Source organism: Amblyomma maculatum, chromosome 3, assembly GCF_055883805.1.
Source record: "Amblyomma maculatum isolate TAMU_Amacu chromosome 3, ASM5588380v1, whole genome shotgun sequence".
NCBI classification, from domain to species: domain Eukaryota; kingdom Metazoa; phylum Arthropoda; class Arachnida; order Ixodida; family Ixodidae; genus Amblyomma; species Amblyomma maculatum.
In genome coordinates, this window is record NC_139346.1 from 72,852,616 (window position 1) to 72,874,274 (window position 21,659).

Sequence of the window (21,659 nt, forward strand, 5' to 3'; positions counted from 1 at the left end):
TTCGTTTACTTTGGTTAATAATAATAAAGTAGAAATAGTACAAAAGAAAGCAATCCGGTTTATCTTCAATCAATATGGCACAACGTCGGTTACGGAACTCAGGGATAGAGCAGGTTTTATTGCATTATCAAACTGAAATAAGATAGCACGCTTGTGTTTCCTGCTTAAGTTGTAAAAGGCAAATTAAGTAGAAACACTCATGAATTTGTCAAACTTTCTTCTGGTTATGCTAATCCTTTTATTTAGCTTCCTTTTGAAACGAAAAATAATGTCTTTAGATATTCATTCTTCCCTCGTACGGTTGTGGAGTGGAACGGCCTTGATGGTGCCTGAATTGAGGTGGAAGACATCCGGCAATTTCAGACGTTCATTGAACGTAGTGTGTGAAATTTAGTCATTGTCATTTACTGTCACATTTTTGTTTTGTAATTCTATTCATGTTTACGGTTTCATGTATTTTATCCTTTTGGACATTATTTTATGATTGTTATTTCTATTTTGATGTTCACTCTTGTCATTAAGACTATCCACACATAAGAAAAGAGATGCATGAGCGCATCAAACTTAATAATAGGCCTTATAAATACTTCACTGGAACACAGTCACAAAAAACAATAATGTTATTGGATTCTTTAAAAATGCAATAGCAAATAAATAATGACAAAGCGTACGAGACGGAATCTGATTGCGAAATCTACTTAGGATTTCGAAGCAGTTCTTATATTCTTTGGAGCAAAATATAAGTTATGAGGCAAATTATGCTGAGAATGTGTAATAGAAATACTATATATGCATGCGCTGAATAAAATGAATAATTCTTGTCACTGCAGTTAAGTACAGACTCATCCCTACGAAACATGTAATAGCTAAATCTTTGTTCCTCGGACATATATTTCTAAAAATTGCATTCAGCTCTAACTGTCCTGGAAAATGAAAGTGGAAAAGGTCACTATGTATCACGCGAAAGCAGCGATAATGACCTAATTAAATATAGGCTTATTAGTGTTTCCTGGCAATTCAGAAGGCTTTGAAAACCAAATTTATAAGGTTTAGAAGCATCCATCAATGACTTCCAAATAGTTACCAAGTGTCAAAGCGGATTCCAACGTGGTTGGTCAGAAGAGGTTGCTTCCAAAATACTTATACTTAATAGTTTGAAAAAAAAAATATTGTCTTCAATTTCTCCATAGATTTCTAGAACAGCTTTCAGGCAATTAATTACACAGTACTCTATGAGAAGTTAATAATATATGGTGTTCGCGACAAGGCACTTCATCTAAACAAGTCACTTTTATGCCATCGACAATACGTTCAAAACATAATTCAAAATCAACTACGGTACGTTTCTCCGGAGGAGTACTGCAGTGCAGTATTCTGGATCTGGTACTGTTTAAAAGACATTCAAAGGGCATACCTTCCATGCATATATTGTACTCGCGCAGACCCCATGAGCATACTGATACAGGGCAACAGTAAATGAAATACCATAGAAAAAAAATTATTTTATGTAAAGTATGGAACAAAAACCTATAAAAAAGCAAATTGCCGCTTACTTTTAAATGTCACCTATTAATCTCAAAATGCTAAAAAATGAATTATTTCAAGCTTGTCTAGATTATATTTTTTAAAATATGCGCGGTGGGTCTACGGGTAAATAATATTGACTTGGAAGTAACCAAATTAATTGATGCACTGCCGAGTCACTGATACATTCTTCGTAACCAGGCTAATCAAATCTTACAAACGATTTTTGGCGTTTTGAGCCTAACTATACCGTTTAAAGTTAGCTAATGAGATTACTCAAATATCTCACAGCTTGATGGTGTATAATATAACATAATTTGACTGCTATACCACCTTTCGCACCGAAAAAGGAACCATTTATTTCACCAACTTCAAATTATTACTGCATTCAAACTATACTTCTAAGTATACTCTATACAACACCTATTGAACCACCTATACATAAGTCACCGTAGGAGATGAGAAAGGCGACTAAGATAGCCGAGAAAGAAATGTAAAACAATTAAAAGCAGGCAGGGCAAAAGCGGAGTCAATACCTTAATATCTATCGGCAACGAACAACCAATACGGTGAAATATAACGTAAAACATGAAAGCAAATAAATACGGTGAGTGCAAAATAATGTTAACACCGCAATGTGCTTGCATAAAATCCAACAAGGCCGGGGTGAAAGAAATACGGGAAAGGACGAAAGGATGGATGGGACGTAACCTCTCTATTTTCGCCCGTGCGACTGTATGCAATACCTTTTTGGTGGCAAGAATAATGTATTTACTTCAAGTATTGCATTGTGCTCGAAGCAATATACAAAGCTTCCATCGTGTATTTGCGGTCTTCATTTGGTCGTCGAACTGGGAACGAATTAGCAGAGATAATCTCTTTCGGCGAGTTAAAGACGGATGGTTGTCTCTAATGCATCTATATGTGCGGCAGATGGCTTTAAGGTTTTGTTTCCTACGTGACCAAAAAGATGCATTCCTGAGAACCTTTATGCAAATCATGCTATCCAGTGCAATTCCAGAGTTTATAGTCTCTTCATGCTCTTCTCGGAGATACACTGTGTCACGCTTCCTGCGAGAAGTGGTGTGGTCGTTCAGGTTTTTGCGCGTGCGGTACTTTGTAGAGTATTTATCGACGATACCACCTAAGCGGCTGTACAAGGATCTTACTTCACAGTTGTTCCCAGCTCCATTGTACAGAACCTTAAATTGTGAAGGCCCAGGGAAAGACGTGTTCAAGCGAGTTAAAAACATGACTGTCGCACCGGGCGTAAAAACATTTTTTTAAATTGCATACAGGAACCCTCCCAGTCAAAACATGGATGGAAGAAAAGGGCCTCTTTGTACCTTGGGGCTCAAACTGTCTACTATGTAGGAAACCTGAAACAGTTGAGCACGTGTTCCTGGATTGTTGGGATGCGGTGTTTTACTGGGATGTGTTACAAAGGACAATTAAAAAGACCTGCCATTGACGCCACGTGGAATTCGGTACTTGACAACTGTTAATGATGATTTTCAGTATGACCTCATCATACTATTGGGCCTTCACAGTATTTGGAGGAGTAGGATGGCTTATAGACACTGTGATTTCGATGCACGATCTGTATGTGATTATTTTGTTGAACAAGTGTATAAACTAAAAGAAATTTAGAAGCAGCTAGACGCTGCGGAGGAGGTCTTGAGTCTGATGGGCGAACTTGTGGTAATGAAAGTCCATTAGACACGGTTGTCAGCCAAGGGGCATGGCAACCACGATATTTCACTGATGTATTTGTACCAATTCATGCAATGAAGAAAAAGAAAAGGCCGGGCTGGTGCAATGGTAAGAAGCCCGACTATTGTTTCGGAGTGCCCGGGTTCGAACCCGAACTCGGCGGTTTCGTTTAAATGGAGGCGAAATGAAGAGGCGTCCGTGTGCTGTGTTATGTCAGCGCACGTTAAAGATCCCCAGGTGGTCGAAATTACTCCGTAGCCCTCCACTACGCCTCTTCTTTCTCCCTGTCCATTTCACTCCCACCTTCCTTTCTTCCCTTACGGCGCGGTTGAGGTGTCCACAGCAAACAAGTGAGACAGTTACCGCGCCTTTCTCTTCCTAGAAATCAATCAGTTATAAATCGATCAGTCGTTGTTCGTTTTGCAAAAACATAAGCGCTGATACAGGCGGCATTATTTTCAATGAAAGAAACGTTCAGTGATTTCTTTGTTTTGTTTGCTATCGCCAAAACATTTGTGGGCTGGATCAAGGCTGACAGACTATGCCAATTTCTCTGCGCAGTTGGACATGCGTATGTCACCACGACTTTTCCACATTTAAAAAGTGTTCACCTCCTCTCTCAATACAGCAGCGCCCAGTAAAACAAAAAAGAAGAGTGGACGAAAACACAAAAAGTCTGCTACTGTCTACTTCTCAATTTTAATTTTATTTTTGCTTACCCTGTTTGATCTCTTCGCTCGCGCAACCCCTATGAGCTACCAGTGGAGACAACTTTTCCTAGAAAGAGCGGTCCTCCGGTCAAAACGTCGAATCAAATGAAATGTTTCTTTTAATGAAGCGTACTCATCAGGTTATATATATATATATATATATATATATATAAGCAGATAAATGAAGTGGAAATGAGGGTGCTCGGTAAAATACATGAAGGAAAGAAGCCAACAGTCGGTGCGGCCAAGGAAAGCATTGGGGATTGTACTTTGTCTTTTTTTTTTATTTCGGTAAGCGCATAAATTAGTACTGTAACCTGTTTACGCGAAATATAATTAAACAGAAAGTAGAAAGAAAAACAACGTGTCGATGGTGGGATCCGAACCCACGACCTCCGAATATCGCGTCCGGTGCTCTTCCAACTGAGCTACATCGGCCGCTGTCCCCCCTGCTACTTGCTTGGGTATTTATGTTGTCTGTATACGAACCTTCAGAGTATATATATATAATATACAGGAGCGCACAGGCTATTAATCCAAAGGTAAACGTTGGGAATATTTTTTTCTTACGTTTATGGTTAATATTGGCAGGAATGAGTCTTATGATGATTTTAGTGAGAAAAAATGTTAAATAAAAAGCAGAAGGAAAAACAACGCGCCGTTAAATATATATATTTCAAGGAGCCATTTTTGAGGAGCCATATATAAATATATATATATATTTTCTTTATTGTCTCTGCAGCGTTGTCCGCGTACGTGTTCGCACTTCGCTTCCTCGTCATCCGGCGCAGCTCTTTTCTGTAGCTTGAGCCAGCTAACTTTACTTTGATCATAATTTTTAATTCAATTACTGAGCTCTACCTTATATATAATATCCGCCTTGCTGCGCAATCTACCTGCGCAAGGCGCACAGATGTAAACCTCTGGGAAGAATTGAATGATCTGTAAACAGTAAAAAAAAAGTAATAACTAGGAATATTCAGTACTATATTTTGTCTGTAGCGACCATCATTATAGAGGCACATATGGTGCACTATTTGCCGCAGAAAATGGATGAAAATTGCTGACCAATTGAGGGATTCAAATCTTTATTACCCGTGATCCACATAAGCATTGAGGTTATCTTGTTAATTCTGTAAGTCTCACTTATTTAAATATGCAGCACAGGCGCAAAAGGGCTGTGCTCCATTCCTGAAAAGGTGCTTGTTACTTAAGTAGCAATGATTCTGAGGACATGGCCTGAAAGCAATGAGCTCAAATTATCCGAGACAGGAGGGGCAATATGCTCCGTCTAACCACCCAAAGGAGGAGTCTTCATACACGAAAATAAATGCGTATTCAGACTTCAAAGGGAACGTAGTTCGCTGGTTGAACGAGAAACATTGGAGAGAATTCGGGTTACTGCTTCTGAAGCCATGTGTTTTCTAGAAGGGTCTCGTCGACTTTTTCTTACGTGTAGGCCGAATGTATATCTAATGCGGCTCGAAGAGCGCTGGTCCCATGAATGAACTCTGGTCATGTTTGAAGAGAAAGTATCGCGGCGCGAAATGAGAAATTCCTGTTCGAGATCCTTTGCGTAGAAGCTGTGATCCAAAGCTCTTCCAATGGGTGCACACGTTTCGCTCGAGACTTGATGCGTTGCAGCGATCGCATATTTCAGTCCGCAATTCTGAATATCCGCGTAGTGATGCGGAGAACGCGGGCTTATTGAGTGTCGTCGCCTAGACACACAAGGAAAGCGTTTCATTTATTGCGAAGGAAAGGCAACACGCAGCAAATCCAAAGACATTTTGATGAAAACACGACATGCCTTTCAGTCCTTGCCCCGCCGGGGTGGTGCAGTGGTAAGACGCCCGACTACTGTGCCGGAGTTCCCGGGTTTGAACCCGACCACGGCGGCTGCGTTTCGATGGAGGCGAAACGAAGAGGCGTCGTGTGCTGTGCGATGTCAGCGCACGTTAAAGATCCCCAGGTGGTCGAAATTACTCCGTAGCCCTCCACTACGGCTCCTCTTTCTCTCTTTCCACTTTCATTCCCACCTTCCTCCCTTCCCTTACGGCGCGGTTCGGGTGTCCACAGAGCAAGTGTGACAGTTACCGCGCCTTTCCCTTCCTGTGAACCAATTTATTTATTATTTATTTCAGTCCAAATTTAGAACCGCAAGGTTCGAGCTTTTGCTCGGTGAGTGCGCGTGTACTTTCTACATGCATATCATTAGTGTTCTTTTTGTGTGTGTGTTATTCCGACTTCTACTATCTATGAGTCTATAAGCAGTGGATTTCTTTCACGGTAGCAGTGAATTCGGCATGAGGGTTTCGCAATGCACAACTTTCGAAACAACCTTTCCCTTTAAGCACAAAACGACTTGTGGCTTATATTTGACGCATATTAAAGCGAAAGCTTTATCACCCCATTGATCAAAAGAACCGTCGGCGGCGTGCCACATTCACGGTTTATCGGCTGCAGTCCGAAGGGGTCGCATTTGCGTCGAAAGGCAGCCCTACGTACAATGCGTTGCGGTGAAGTGGATTCACGGGCGTCCGGCGAGCGACCGGCGCGTAGGTTGCCGTAAAGGCGCGTTACCTTCAGCCGAAGCGCCTTGACGACATGTGTGATGTTTTCAAAAATCTTACGCATCTTTAGAAGTTCGAGGGAGACTTCTTAAAAAAGCACAGAAGTGGCAGCCATAGTGGCGCTCTAGGCTGATAGGTGAAGCGGCGCCTCTGCCATTTGCGTTCTTGTTCATGCTTTCGCATTATTATGCCTAAGCACTCAAGAGTCGTTACCGTAATGTCTTGAGCTGCACTTGATCAGAGAGCTGGTTGTAATTGAAAGGTTTGGTCATTTTTTTGAATCAGGAAATCGGTTCTTTAGCTCTGTGAAAGCAACCAGAAGCGTTAAGCCGGAAGCAAGTTGAGCGGTAAAATTCTCCCGAAGTTACACACTCAGATGCTGCCTTCGAGATCCCCGCTTTTCCGGATTCACAGCTCTCGAATCCATACCAGTGGAATTCCACTTTGATTCCCAGTGAACGCTGTTCCCCTGCGTTGCTGCCTATGAAAACGGAAAGTTATAAGGGCGAAGTTTCAGAACAAATAGATAAGGGTACAGGCGTGCACCAATCGATTGCTTCAAAGCTAACTAGCTGATCGCTTTCCTATTCCCTTTCATAACAGCGTACGTTGTACAGAGATGCTGTAATATAGGATAAAAAAAACCGCTTTCCTAGGTTATGAGAGGTACAATTGACCCGGTCATTCTTGTATTAAAACACCTTGATAAAGTTCTCAGGCGCCATCATTTGATGGCCAAAAAATTGAAATTTGTTCCTCGTCCTGGAATATTAGTTAGGATCGTAATGAAAGGCCCTCGCATTAAAATTAACTGTACTGTCAATTTGAAATATACAGCAAGTTAGGTTTCTTTCTTCACTCCTATCATGAGCATTGATTTTTTAAGTTTTAGTCTGATTGTACGTCGTCGTCAAAACATTTGGCACCTGAAAATTCGGTTGGTTGGTTTGTGGGGTTTAACGTCCCAAAGCGACTCAAGCTATGAGAGACGCCAGAGTGGAAGACTTCAGAAATTTCGACCGTCCTTGGATTCGTTATCGTGCACTGACATCGCACAGCACCCGGATGTCTTGCTTTTCGCCGCCATCGATAAGAAGCCGCCGAGGCCAGGATTAAATCTCTCATCCTTGGGCATAGTAGTCAAGCGCCCTAGCCAAGGCACCACCCCGGCGGGGCCACCTAAAATTCAGCAGCAAAGAGATATAATGATTTCATGCACCCAATGTCTTTTAATACTGACTTCTGCTACAACGTTCCGGCAAAATGGGATTAGAAAATACATTACTTTATTTTTTCCTTTATTACTGCAATCATAATTCCAAGAAGAGAAGTTTGAATATTACATTTAGAGTAAGAAAAGGAATATTCTGCTCGTTAAATTAAAACCAATTAAATAAACTTAATCATATAAAAGGCATAAATTTTTGATGACCTACATTTTTTCTATTTTCGTTGATAGGGATCTTATCAAGATTTATTTCGTTGGTACTATCACACAGAAGCATTTCACATCATCAGATGGAGATCGTTACCATAGTCTGTTCCGTCTTTTGTAAAAGACTTGAGGCCTGAGACTTGAGGCCTGAACCAGCGTGCCCGAAAAGAGTATTACGCAAATTAAGAGAATAAAAGTAGCACACAAAGAAGAAAAAGAGCGAATGGTGCGCTTAGCACAAGGCAAGGCCCTGTCCTTCCGTGACTCACACCGTTGATCGGGCCTGCGCGCCCTACCGTGAAACCGCCCACAGCAGAAGCTGAGGCGGAATGAAAGGCTGAAAGGGGAAGCATAGGTGGGCCGATTTCTCCACACCCGAGCGTGGCCAACGGAACAAGGTCGGGAGAGCTGATCAAATCGGGCGCCGTAGATGTGTTCGTTCGGGAGTTCAGGCTGCTTTGTTGGAGGCCAGAGGCTTGAAGTGATGACCCTCCAGAGCCACATATACAAACGCATCTGATCGGTCGATTCACCTCCCCTTCCCTTGGGGCCGCCAGCAGGCAATGCATACGTTCACGCAGCAGCGCCCAACCCCAACACGTGCTGGGGAGGAGTACTGCCCCGTGGGGTCCAGAGGGGTGGGATGATGAGTAGATCTGTGTTTGCAAGTCGTCAGGCGCGCACTGAGCTGAGTAAATAGAGGAGTGACTGGGACGATTTTGATGTCTAGGGGAATAAAGGCGCGCGAGATTTATTGGAAATATTGGAATCAGAGAGCCGCTGTGTCGGACTTCGTATTGCCATCGTCTCAGTGGCTACGACGCCTAATGAAATGGTAAGGCATCGTAACGTGATAAGTATTCATCCAAGCACGAATTAACACAGAATTCTAATCGGCATGGTTTACTTATGTACTGGAAAATGTTTCTTAACGTACCAAAATTTGTGAAAGGTAATTGTCTGCTAGGCTGTGAGATGTTTCTCTTAACGCTTCTCGTGACAAATGAAGATGTTCCCTGTCAGCAAGCAATTTGGATCGTGGACCCTTGAGTAATTAAACGCTTGAATAACTTTAATTCGTTACAATAGTGAGGCCTAGTTTTATATCGGAAATGCTTCCCAAATTGACACCATCGAATTTTTGTGAAATCAGCCTCAGAAGCAAATAACAAACGTGGAAATACAGGCAAGTGTCACTGTTGCAAGATGCAAAAAATGAGACAGAACTTCCTAATTATTTCCTTATTCCACATAACAAAACTCTAGGAAGACATCCAGAAGTGTCCTAGCCGCTTAACGTTGCCTGACGCTGCGGACTTCCTAACACTGCTGGTGATTGCTAGATGGTGATCAATCATATCAGCAACGGAAAAGAAAAAAATTTGTCTTCGCTCCGGTAGCCGTCCGTCTTCCATAGTGCTCATGTCTAAGTTGAATGCACTAAATTAAAGTGGCATAGCTAAAAACATTCTCATGATTTCGACTGAAAATATTTTCAAATAATGGCTCCCTACGACGTATATACCTTATGAGTTGTCATTAATTCGAAATCGATTATTATATTTGAAATAAGTCTTTGATGCCTTGGTCTCTGAATATCCCAAAGCAACGCCCGGCATAGGTGCCTGAAGGACTATAATAACTTCTCAAAGACAAGGGTTTCAGATAGCGGGCAAAACAATTAGGATTCTTGGCAATGGGACAGTTTTAAAGGCTGCGCTGTGATACTATTACATCCCGGTTACCGACTTTTCACTAAGATTTTTATTTTGCTTTTCCACAACAAGTCTTTTTATGATATTCTCGGTGCTGATTTTGGAAGGGAGCCTGTAGAGAGCAAATAGCTTATCAGCAAATCACTTGGCTCTGAGGACACGATTGTTTGGGTTGCTTTAAATGATAACAAAAAGGCGCAGTTAGAAAAAAAAGCATATGTTATCTGGACATTTTTGTCTTATTTGTATTACCGGTTTTCGTGTAGCGTTAATTTATATAGCTTTTAAACAGAGAGATTTCTCATTTCCAGAAAGGCTACTGCACATGGTGCTGAATAATTATGAACTCGACACGACAGTTTCCGTCGCAATCATGCCTTGGCACATAAAGAAGCTTTATGGTTTGGTTTCTTTCAGGTAGCTAAACTTCACAAAGCGACGCTATCCATGAAAGACGCAGCAATAATTTTGGCCACCTGGGGTCTTTTATCGCCCACAGACATCGCACAGCACACAGATTAGTTTTTTTTTTTTCACATCCATAAGAAAACGGCCGTCGCTGGAGGATCGAACCCCCGCCCTTGAAATGAGCAGTCGAGCATCCTATCCTTTCATGAAGATTTCAACATAAACTCCTTTCTTCGAGAACTAAATTTGACCTCAAACTGCAAGTACGTACCTATGTACCCATTGAAATAAGGAACGGCGACTCCCTTCATAGTAATCCGATGCTCTCGACAATTTTCTTAATTGTTATGCTTGTAACTGCCCATTCGTGCTCTTTAATTATCTCCAAGAATCGCCTGTTACGTATTTATTATATTATTCATTACACCTGCTTTTATTCCACCCATCACCAGGAACAAAGCGAAAGAAAACAGGTGTTTGCTAAATTTTGGTCTTGAGATCTCTGCCTTTTTCTTTTCTCTGCAAGAAATATTCCCATAAATACATCACTTCTCGCTTTTCAGTTGTATCTCTTCAGCTTGCTTCCTATATTTTTGGTATCTATTTAAATTCTGCAATTGTAAACGGCTCAGTAGTTCGATGTCCCTAGTATAGAGTTATTATGCAGTATAAGTTTCTTTTTCTTTGAAATATTTGGCACTAATTGTTGTAGGTACCTTTTAAAGATGATACTGGTGCCCTGTCAATCCAGTGCCAACGATTTCTCGACCTCTCGTGCTAGATCAGCAAGGCATACAATACATGCACCTCTTAAATTAGCTTCTGATTTCTATTTTATCAGCCATCATTCTTGTTTTATTTAAGCAAATGAACCGCCGACACTATTTCTTTAGCGAGAAACTTGTACTACAGGCCACGCTTGCAACTGCGGCGACAAGATTCGCTGTCGAGAATCCTGAAGGCGAAACTGTTTTCTGGCCATCAAATGACGGCTTAAATGCTCCTTAACATTCGACATATGTTCACAGCACCTTCTGTCTCGTTCACAATCTTGACGCAAAATATTTTTTTTTGCGTAATGCAACACGTCCATAACGCACCGAAAACTAATGTAGAAGCTCTCAATAAACACCTCCACGTAGACCGTCAAGTGGAGGTTTTGCAGGAGTGAAATAAACATGATGCCGCTGTAAAGAGACCCGTCACAGGAGATACAGACCGTCAGCAAAGGCTAAATTTTGCGCATGTGCATAAAATCTTGAAAAACTAGAAAATATCGCAACCTTGCTCTCGTGAAAATAGAGCCAGCTCCTAAAGCCATCAATGCCTGGGTTTGTCACCTAACTGGCGAGATCTGCGAATCATACTGAGGCTCACTATTTGGATACTGGTGCAAGGGAACCCCTAAATACTGTAAGTCTTCAGAAACTCACTTCATACCGCAAAAAAAAAAAGAACACTTGGTTTTGCACTCCAATGTCCTAGCCAGAACGCTTTTAATTTACGAAGGTATAATTCCATGCATAAAGGAAAGAATCTTCACATCATCTGAATACGCTCAAGTTTTCCGTTGTACCTACCGGTGCGGAAAAAAGTAAACGGGATACGCGATTTCATTTTATTACTTTTCAAATGTTTTACAAATGAAACTCACATACATAGTACTGGCAAAGCAGTAGTAGACACCTGTGCCCCTCGACTCGTACAAATAATGTTTTCTTATCACCAATACAGAAGGCGCGATTGTATCTATAACAGAAAAGCGTGCTCTGTTTTCTTATGCCCGCACCTGCACCTAGATCGTCATCGGAAGCGCGTAGAAAACTTTTTTTTTTGTCATTTCATTACTGCATCACCGAGCTTCAAAACAGGCATACCCACGCCCGTTCCACAAAGTATTAATTACTTGCACAGCAGTTAACTTCAGGCGGCCTCGTAATAAACTGCAGGTGTCTGCGCTCAATTTGTTTACCTGTAAGGGAGCCTCCTACCACAGGCCTGGATTCACTCATGGCTTCAGCCGGGGAGTATCGTGTTGTTCTCAGAGGCAGCGTTATGAAGCTGCCATTGCAGTTTATTACCCTTTGAGCGTAAAGTAGCCGTCGTCAGTGCTTGTGGTTTTTGCTGTTTCCGCCCGCACTGCTGTCATGTTAGCAAAGCAGGAAGAGAGTGAACTAATGCTGATCTTAGCCAGAGGACCAGGGTGAGTGAGCACACCCCAACGTTACTTTATTCACATGAGATAGGGGGAGCGAATAATTATCGCTATATTTTCTCATTATTCGGAGTAAATGACAACGTTATAGCGTAACGATCTCAGAGTGCACGCAGGTGACAGCGTTCCGTATGTAACGTGAAAAGTGGCCTGGTTGAAACGCAGCCCGCAATGCACACGGTAATGCAAACACAGAATGACTCTGAAATATATACTCTTTGCTTTTCATATTTATTAAACGCGCATTTAGTGTGTTATAGTAAATCTGAAACATCCGCAAGAGTTCGTCTCGTTGCTTAGCGAATAATGAGACATCGTTATCTCTTTCTCTTGCTACATTATCTTTTCCTGCTGTCAATTGTATCTTTCGCCCTTACTGAGAACAATTATTCGCATTTCTTCAAAGTTTGCTAGGCTTTGCTGCACCTGTTTGAAGGCCCCAAAACAGTCAATTCAAATGCCTAACATTTTATCAAGCGCAGCTTGATGATAAAGGCCTTGCTTAAACCAGGAATACAAGAATGACCCAAGTGAAAGCGATAAGAGGTGCTGAGAAGCCCACATTTTTATTATGAAGCAAAAAACAAACAGCTGTGCCATTAGGTGGGTAAATGTGTTTTAATTAAACAAAAGTAAGCCCCTCATATTCATCCTATCTGCAGAAAAGAATGTACACATTTGCGCAGTGAACTATTTTGTCTTCCCTTTTGCACCTAACAATATTAGTTTGTAGAGCAAGCTCTGTTCTTTTAAACGATTAGTATTTGATTAACTTTACAAACATCAACAAATTTCCAAGCAGCAAACGTAAGCCTACGGCAGCGCAAGAATATCTACAAAGCCTAAATGCCACGCATAGCATGCACAGTTCACATTGTAGCAAGAACGGAGAAAGGGTTCTCCAAACGAATTACATGAGGCGTGACACACGCGTTAATACTCATTAATGATCACTCGCACATTTTGCCGCAGCGCCTCTAGCGCTTCCCTACTTTCTGGTTCCCGAACATCATATGTCATCTGAGCGTCCCAGCAGGGGCACGTGTCAGTCGTGGTCGCGGGCCCTCTGCGATGCCTAACAAATGACGTTTTGTCCGGTATGAGGAGTGAGAAGCTGTGTCGCCGCCGGAAGCCTGCGTGCGTGTGACGCTGCTCCGACTAATTTAGTTCACCCTTTCAAATTACCTGAAAGAGCGCCCTGTCCTGGGATACAAGTTATTAGATAATAAGTCCGATGCTCTGCCATGTGAAGTGGGCAAAATATGGAATATTTTTAATAATATATCATCATCAAACCTGACTCATAGTGACTGTAGTGCACAACGAGGCAGTAGACAACAGGACTAGAAATGAGCTTACTGAATCATTGGGAGTCATATTTTCGGCTTGTACTTGGTATTTGTTCAACTATAGCGTTTTTCTTGCTTCATGGACGTTTGCGCAGACAGCCACAAAATATTTTTTTCTGCTCTAAGAGTGGCAACTGAGATGGATGTCTGAGATACATACCTTCGGGTCGAAATTATATTTCCGGTCGACATTGCGTCCTTAGGTGCATTCTGCCGCATAACACGCGTCTGAATTTCTTTTTTCCTCGGTGCAAATACCAATGTAGTTTGCCCTCCAGCTGCAAAACAAGAACAATATCCCTTTCTTAATTTTGAAGCGTACATTGCGTAGACTGGTACGGTGACAAGGTATTCCATACATAAATATTATTTGAGGGTACCTGTGTGGAGTTAAATTTTTCGAATCCGCTTTCCTTCATCTGTGATTAGCATAACAAAGCCAAGGCGTCACTCCTGGATGTGCTTGAAGAGGTCGTCCGAGGATTGCCCGGGGGGACCCTGAGCAGAAACGGTGGTGGCTTTAAGACCGTGGTAGCAGAAAAAGGAAAACGAATGGAGACGATAATGGCATGACGTCATGTCGCTTTACCGGGATCGCACACGGTGGGGTCATTACAACGAGAGATGCAGGCCGCCTGTTGCTCTGAATGGGCGCAGCAGTGCCCGGAAGCCTAGAAAAAAGAAACGAGGCAATTCACTCCTCCGAGTACAATACGCACTCGCTCGGAGGGGTGTGGGCTCGCCTCACTCGCACTCGCCGGTGTCCGTCCTTCAATGAGCCGGCAACAATGCGCGTCTCCCACTGAGCCGGTCCCTTCACAAAGGCACCTTTTCCTTCCGCTTAGCCATCCAGCGGGGATACCCGAACAGCTTCTTTTGTAATGTGTGCACCTCGCTTTCCCTATATCCACTTATTCTAGCGGGGGCCCGCCAACAAAAGTGTTTTTATTTATAGACGTTTCAGGTGGAGTGTGTCACTTATATGTTTAAAGAACACCGTTTGTTTGATTGTTGTTGTTTTTTTCATTTTAACAGATCGGAAAACACCACGGAAGTACTGACCATGCGTGCCTTATACGTGTCGAGTATACCGATCATTGATGAATTTCCCCATACTACTGCACGTGTCAGAAAGCAGCGGCTGGACCGAACTATCAAATCGATGTAATTTTGAGCATTTACCTACTTTCTCTCCATTGCGCATTTTTTTTAATGCACTGTTATTTTTTTCAATGCTTTCCTTCTGGCTTTCATTTTATGGAGATATTCATTCCTATGAAATTGATGTGAGATTTGAGCATCCAAATGCTTTCTCTTCATAGCGCATTTTTTTTTGCACTTCAATTGCTTCAATGCGTTTGATCTGGCTTTCATTGTATGGAGATATTCATTCATCAAAGGTTTGGCATACACTAATTACAATCTTCTTGAAATAATGCTGAACATATTTGGTGCTTCCTTCATTTGCTACCTTTATCGCGAACTCTGTGCTCCCAGGGTTCTACATTAATAAGCATCCCCTTTCTTTTGCTTTTCTGATTTGGCCCGAGATATTATGTTCCTTCCTCTTTATGGGCAGGTACACTTTGCTGGTCACCGAGTGCATTGTACAAGTGCAACCATGGTGATTTTACCCCGTCGGGGTGGCGCAGTGGTTACGGCGCTCGACTACTGTTCCCAAAGACGCGGGATCGCCTTTCGATCGAGGCGAAAAGCAAGGCGCCCGTGTGTTGTGCGATGTCAGTGCACGTTAAAGAACCCCAGGTGGTCGAAATTTCCGGAGTCCTCCACTACGGCGTCTCTCATAGCCTGAGTTGCTTTGAGACGTTAAACCCCACAAACCAAACCAAACCATGGTGATTTTCACATGTTATATATAAAAAAAGGGGGCATTGTTTATGGATCAGCGAGCATAAGAACAGAAGTGTCTTAATTTTCCCACGCGTCATTTGCGAACGCGTATTTTAAGACAGGCTTGAAAGGTTACGCGGTGGGCACCTGATCTCTGACTCGAGCCTAATGACCGTAAATTGTGCTCTAAGAAATAAAAGGAAATAAGGGCATATTCTCTAACATAACATAGTATCTGATCCTTTTCCTATTTCTCTTGATTTGATAGGTCAAGAGAAGCGACTACATTGGCGGACAGTTTTCTGTCGCTGTGCAGTGATGGGTAGGCGGGAAAATAAAGGAGCCAGAACGTTATCTCTCTTGTAGGGTATGCATTTTTCAGAGCAAGGGAGAGTTGCAGAGACAGTTATGGGAGGATAGGGATGACGTAGCCCGTTCTCTTTCCTTGCCTTCTCTTTCTTGCCTGCTCTTCGCTCTGGAGCCACAAAACCACAGTCCGCGCAATCAGACATCAGAATTTTTGAAATGAGAGGCACGTCAGCTTTCGTTTGCAGCCTAGCCGATATTTCTTAACGTTATGCGTGACCAAGGCTCCTTAAACAATCGAGGCATTAGCACTGAGATCTGGGAATCGAAGTAGTCAATGTCTGCGAGCACTGCTAAATCATTCCAGCTTGTGGCCTACACAGTAGGCTTTTATGAAGATCTATTGATCCAGCGTTAGCACTACACCTTAGCAGCGACCCTCAGCCGGGCTGTGTCGATTTGAAAATAACCACATATACTGAGCATTTTCCTTCCTTTTGCATCTAGAATATTATCCCTTGATTAATCCATCCACAAGAGCACTGTACCACACAGGATGGTGTCCAGAAGGCCCTCCAGCTGCGTTCTATCACGTCAGGTCGTTCACAGACCGGCTTCTTTGCCCTGTGACTCAGACTTCTAATAGGCTTTTTGCTTGTTTTCAAGACACGAGGATACTGAGCGTGAGTGCCAGCGAAATTGGGGAACTGGGTTGGACGTAAAACAGGAAAGCAGCAGCCGAAATGAATAGGCAAATAGAAGGGGGAATTTCAGAAGAGGATATATAAGCACCGTTCCCTGGGATCCACGGGAGGCGAAAGAAAGCAGGGGCTCGGGATCATTTTTCATGATCGCCTTTCTGCGTCTTTTGTCGAAAGGAAATAAAAAAATATCAACTCAGCGAAACGTGAGGGGACTTGCAATTTATTCCTTCGTGTTGTCTGGGTCGTGTTGGGCGACGTATAGGGGTCATTTTCTGTAGGTCATAAATTACGTTTGGCCCTCCCCATAGAACAGCGCCCTCGCGGACGGGCCTCACAGTTGGGAGGCATACCGCGTCTGATATTCGTGTATTGCTGCCGAGCGATAAAAATGCAACTATTGATATTTAATTTCTTGCTATGTGTGATCCTGTTTCGCTTATTGCAAAAAAGTTTTTCTATTAAATAAATAAACATCTTCTAAGGAGAACAGTCAACCCAGCTGAGCTTTACAGAGAATATTCTACTCCGTAACGTCTACAAACATTTTGAGTCGTATAGGAGAGTTGGGAGATAAGAAAGTAGGCATGTAAATTTATTCATCATCTCTGGTTTTGTGTGATTTATTTTCATATAGTTTTGTCATGAAAAGTATTAAAATGTGGTGATATGTTGACCTAATATTCATCCAAGCATATTCAATAATTTTGGGCGCTGTAAAGATTTCAATCGCTCACTCTATTAGGTAGTGCGCTCAACAGTCACATTTCATAACAAGGGAGCCAGCGATCACAGATAACAGGGATAGCGCGGGGAAATGCTTTCTAGCTCCTTTTCGATCTTAATGCTTTCATCAATATTTAATTATCAGTGCATTCACCGAACGTTATTTATGGTACCATGCATAGCCATCAAATTCATCCCACTTGTAACGATTGCTTATAGCAATTTGATTATATAAATATATTGTTAGAGACAAAAACGCATGCCTCAAAGCTGTGAAGTCTCCGTACATATTTTCGACTAATACTTCGTGCGCAGGCTTAAATTCCTGATCTGCGTTATTATGCACCTCTCCTGTGATATAACAAATCTCGCCACAAAATTCGCTATAATGCCATTTACGCATGCTCCTTATGAGGACCATCTTTCACTATCGGCCCGCTTGCAATGATACACAATACTTCAGGGGGACACGAACAGAGTGCCAGGAACAGCTTTTCTGGTTGAAAAGCCATCGCCTCGCCCCAGTTTCGACTCGGTTGTTGCCGGCAGTATTCGTAACGTGGCAGAAAAAACGGAGGCTTGTAGTTGATTGCTGATGCTCGGTAATGGATAAGACATGTGATGGGTGGTTGGTGTTTGATACTCAACCGTAACAGATGGGTTATTATATTGAATTGAAATAATTACAAACACGAACAAAAATAAAATACTCAAAAGTGAACAGTCGTTGCGTCGTAGTCATGCATCGTATGCAGAAAGCAGATGGAGTAAATGAACGTATGTTATAACTACTGTAAAGCCAGAGCATGGGCGGCGTCCTAATTTCTTTTTTTTTCTTTTTTTTTTGCAATAACTGTTATCAACCCGGAGTGTCAAACAGCGCTTAAGCGGAATGGGAGAAAAACTTGTACTTGCGGCTAATGGAAAACACCAGTAACCGGAGCCTGCTCGGATTGTGAATAGACGAATATCCGCATCAACTACCTAAACTGATTTACCAACACCTCGTTAATATGCAGCGCGGTAAGAGCTTGAAAGCAAAAAAAAAAAAGTAATTCAAGCAGGAAGGTGGAACGAAAATAAAGAAACAAAATGGGTATCGAACCGGCTGTCACTGCTACGCAGGCACATAGCAGCGTAGTCATTGAACTATGTGAATCTCACTGGTGACTGGAACGTAGACATTGACCAAAGAGAGTAATCCTCGCATAACAAGTGTGTCTATGAGCGGAATTACAGATCCGGACACTACTGCTGCTAGCAACGTTGTGCTTCTGATGGCAATCTACACGGCCGAAACAAAGAGGAAGCTGAAGAAGTTTCATTCGCCACATACATCATTCACTTCTTTATTTTTTGTCTATTTTAACTCTTAATAAATTAGAAAGAATGAAAAGACCTCAGATGTTAAGGACACGTCAGCTACTGAAACAACCTGACGCCTCCTCTAAGATCATTCTGAGTATGCTGACCGGTTAGTCAATGATGCGATTAGCCGGGTTGGCTGGCTGTAGAGAGAGCACAAGTGGTATATGCCAGGCCAGCACCGATAAACTGCGCCGTCGTGCTAAACTTGTAAGGTTATTTCTAGCCAGGAGCACTGCGAATGAAAATGAGGAAGCAGGGATACTGTCAGATAAAATCTGAAGGGGCAGCTCGCCTGCCGACCACACTGATGTTCCCTCTTTAATGATAGGATGTGACAGCATTAACGGCCCCCATTTGCCGGCTCCCTTCGTAGATCTTCCTTAGTGTCCGGTGACACCGCTACTTACTGAACCAGCAAGTTTTTATTTTAGTATAAATTATCGATCCTTATTAACCGACAGGCGTAAGGTACCACCTTATGTGAAAACTACCCGACACAGATATAAATCACCGCTTCAACGAAGCCTTTCGATGGCGCCGCATTCCTTAAGGACAGACAGCCTGGCTGCCTCGTGATTACGGATGTAAAATTTTAGGAACTTTTCAATGGCTTAAAAAAAACCGTTCTTTTGAGGATTTGGTTTCTGAAAAAAAGTGGGAATTTTGCAAAACGTGACCAAAACAGATTTGTTTGCAACAGCAAAACGATCAGTATTAATGCTCCGAATTTCAGTCGAATATTCAGTTATGTCATATTCTAAAACAAACTTCTTGTTTTATTGCACCGAGAAGATAAATCAGATGACAGTGAGAGTCGATCACAATTGATCTGGCTTAGTGTTACTAGAGTTTCTGGTGTTAGTGCATAGCCGCCTTACCCAATCTCTGTCGCCAACAACCTAGGCTTGTATTTGGCTGAAGCCGCTTACGTGCTCAGCAGCCTATGTTATTTTGTACCGTGTGTGTCGCGCTGTATAATTTTCAGCGATCTTGTTCTTCTGCAGCCGTGATTTGAAATATTAAAGGCGTTATTTAAATCAAGCATGGATCATCCATGTGACCTGGCCTCAACACCACGTACTTGCAGCACGAACGTTTGAAAAGCACTACCTGGCACCGGCGATGACGACTGCTTCCCAATCGCTCAACAATGCACGCTGTAATGCTTTTCAAAGCGAAAAAGAAAACTCTAAACGGAAAGCAAACAATCATAAAACTTTGACGCTACATTATGAAATTTTCAATGTTTTTTTTTTCATTAGTTCTTATCTGAAAAAAATACCGAAAAACCCAGTTTTTATGAACTTTCAGTGCATTTTTCAGGCCTTGACATCTCTACTCGAGATTCAAGGTTCCTTGAAGGTCGGATTACGATTGCACCCTCTGAAGCCAACTGCCTATGGCATATGGTAATTTTACTGAAGTGATGGCAATGGAGTAGAGGACCCGCCTCGAATTCGCGAGGTACCAGATTCGTACGCGAGTACCGCTTAGTACCTACCGGTTTTCTAATGGGTCCGAGATTTCTCCGTCCAGGTTCTCAGCTCTTCTGAGGTGGAATGCTTGAGAAAGCATCTCTATTATCCTTTTAACGCTGTCGAGAGTGAAGGCTAAGCCTTCCCGGAATAACGAAACCTTTGACACAGTGGTGTGACGTACGACATAGGTGCCGTCGTCCCTCCGTTCCAAGAAAAGGTGTATCACGATCCTGCCTTTCCCGCTAGTCTATACACTTGGCACAATTGCCCATTTCGTGCTACATCGCCTCCCGCAAGCGTGAGGGGACTGAATTCAGCCCTAGATAGCGGTGCAGCATCCATTCGTATTGGGAGCCTACTTTACTCAGATAGGCTGATTAACAACATGTAGGCTCCCTGTCTGCACAGCGAGCGGAATTGCTTGCTCGTTAACTATAAGGCGACTCCCTCCTGTGCAAGGGACAAAAAGGTCCTGAACGTATTGCTCTGTTGAACGATATCCAATCTGCTCTGCGCCACAACAGGGTGATGCGAGAATCAGCGCGCTCGGTAAACGTTCTTCGCTGCTTCCGTTATGAGCTAGGTTTTATAAAAGAGATTAAGGAACGTTAGAAAAGGTTAAACAATATACACTTTCGCGGCTCACATGCTGCTTAGAATCAATTATTTGGTTCGTCAGTACCCGAAGAACTATATTCATGGCATAGGATGTGAACAGTAGAGGTATTGCAAAGGAATGGAGCTGTAAGAATGTCCGTGTTTTGTGTGAACTAATTGTAGGTATTTAAATGCCAGAGGATCACAATTAACCGCATTTATTCAAGATGACAGCGGTCAGCGCCACCGTGCAATTTTGCGACGTCAACATCACGTAGCTTAAGATATCAAACCAAACGATTTCTCTGAGTGAGATGATTTGCTACCCGAGCACCTAATAAACATATGGCTTGGAGTCATATCACAGGCAAGCACTGTGATGAAGCAAAGAGAAGCGGAAGAGGACAAAGACGTATGAATGTCATAAAGACATATTACTATTACTCTAATAAATAGTCGCCCGGAGGATCACCTGTTATAACACGCACGACAAATAGCTATTTTCACAGATGCCTCTGACTGATGAAAAATAGCAACACATTTATTCCCAGGCTCTCGATTGGTGGTTTTCTCCCCGGACCACAGATTGCCTGTCAACATTTTTACAGCTTATTGACTTGCAACTGATTTAGCCCTTTAATTAATTTGCTGCAATAATACTCACGTAATCATACTCTCCAACTGTCTCTCTCTTTGCAGTGTTTGAAGGCTAATGACGAGTATTTCGAGCCTATTTTGTTTTATTGTTTCTCTTCCCTTGGAAGTACACGAGATGCGTTTTCAGTGTGTGCCGGGCCATTGCGGTATTACTTCTAATATAATGGCCTATTCTTAGCGAATTCAGATCTCAATGTACGTGTTGCAAGGTATGTACCTAACATTATTTTGCTGTATTCCATTGGCCTACGACCGTTTCAAAAGGTTCTGAATAATGGCCTCCCTCAGCCATTACCCTCTCCTTGCGACTGCGAGCTTTGCACATTTAAATTT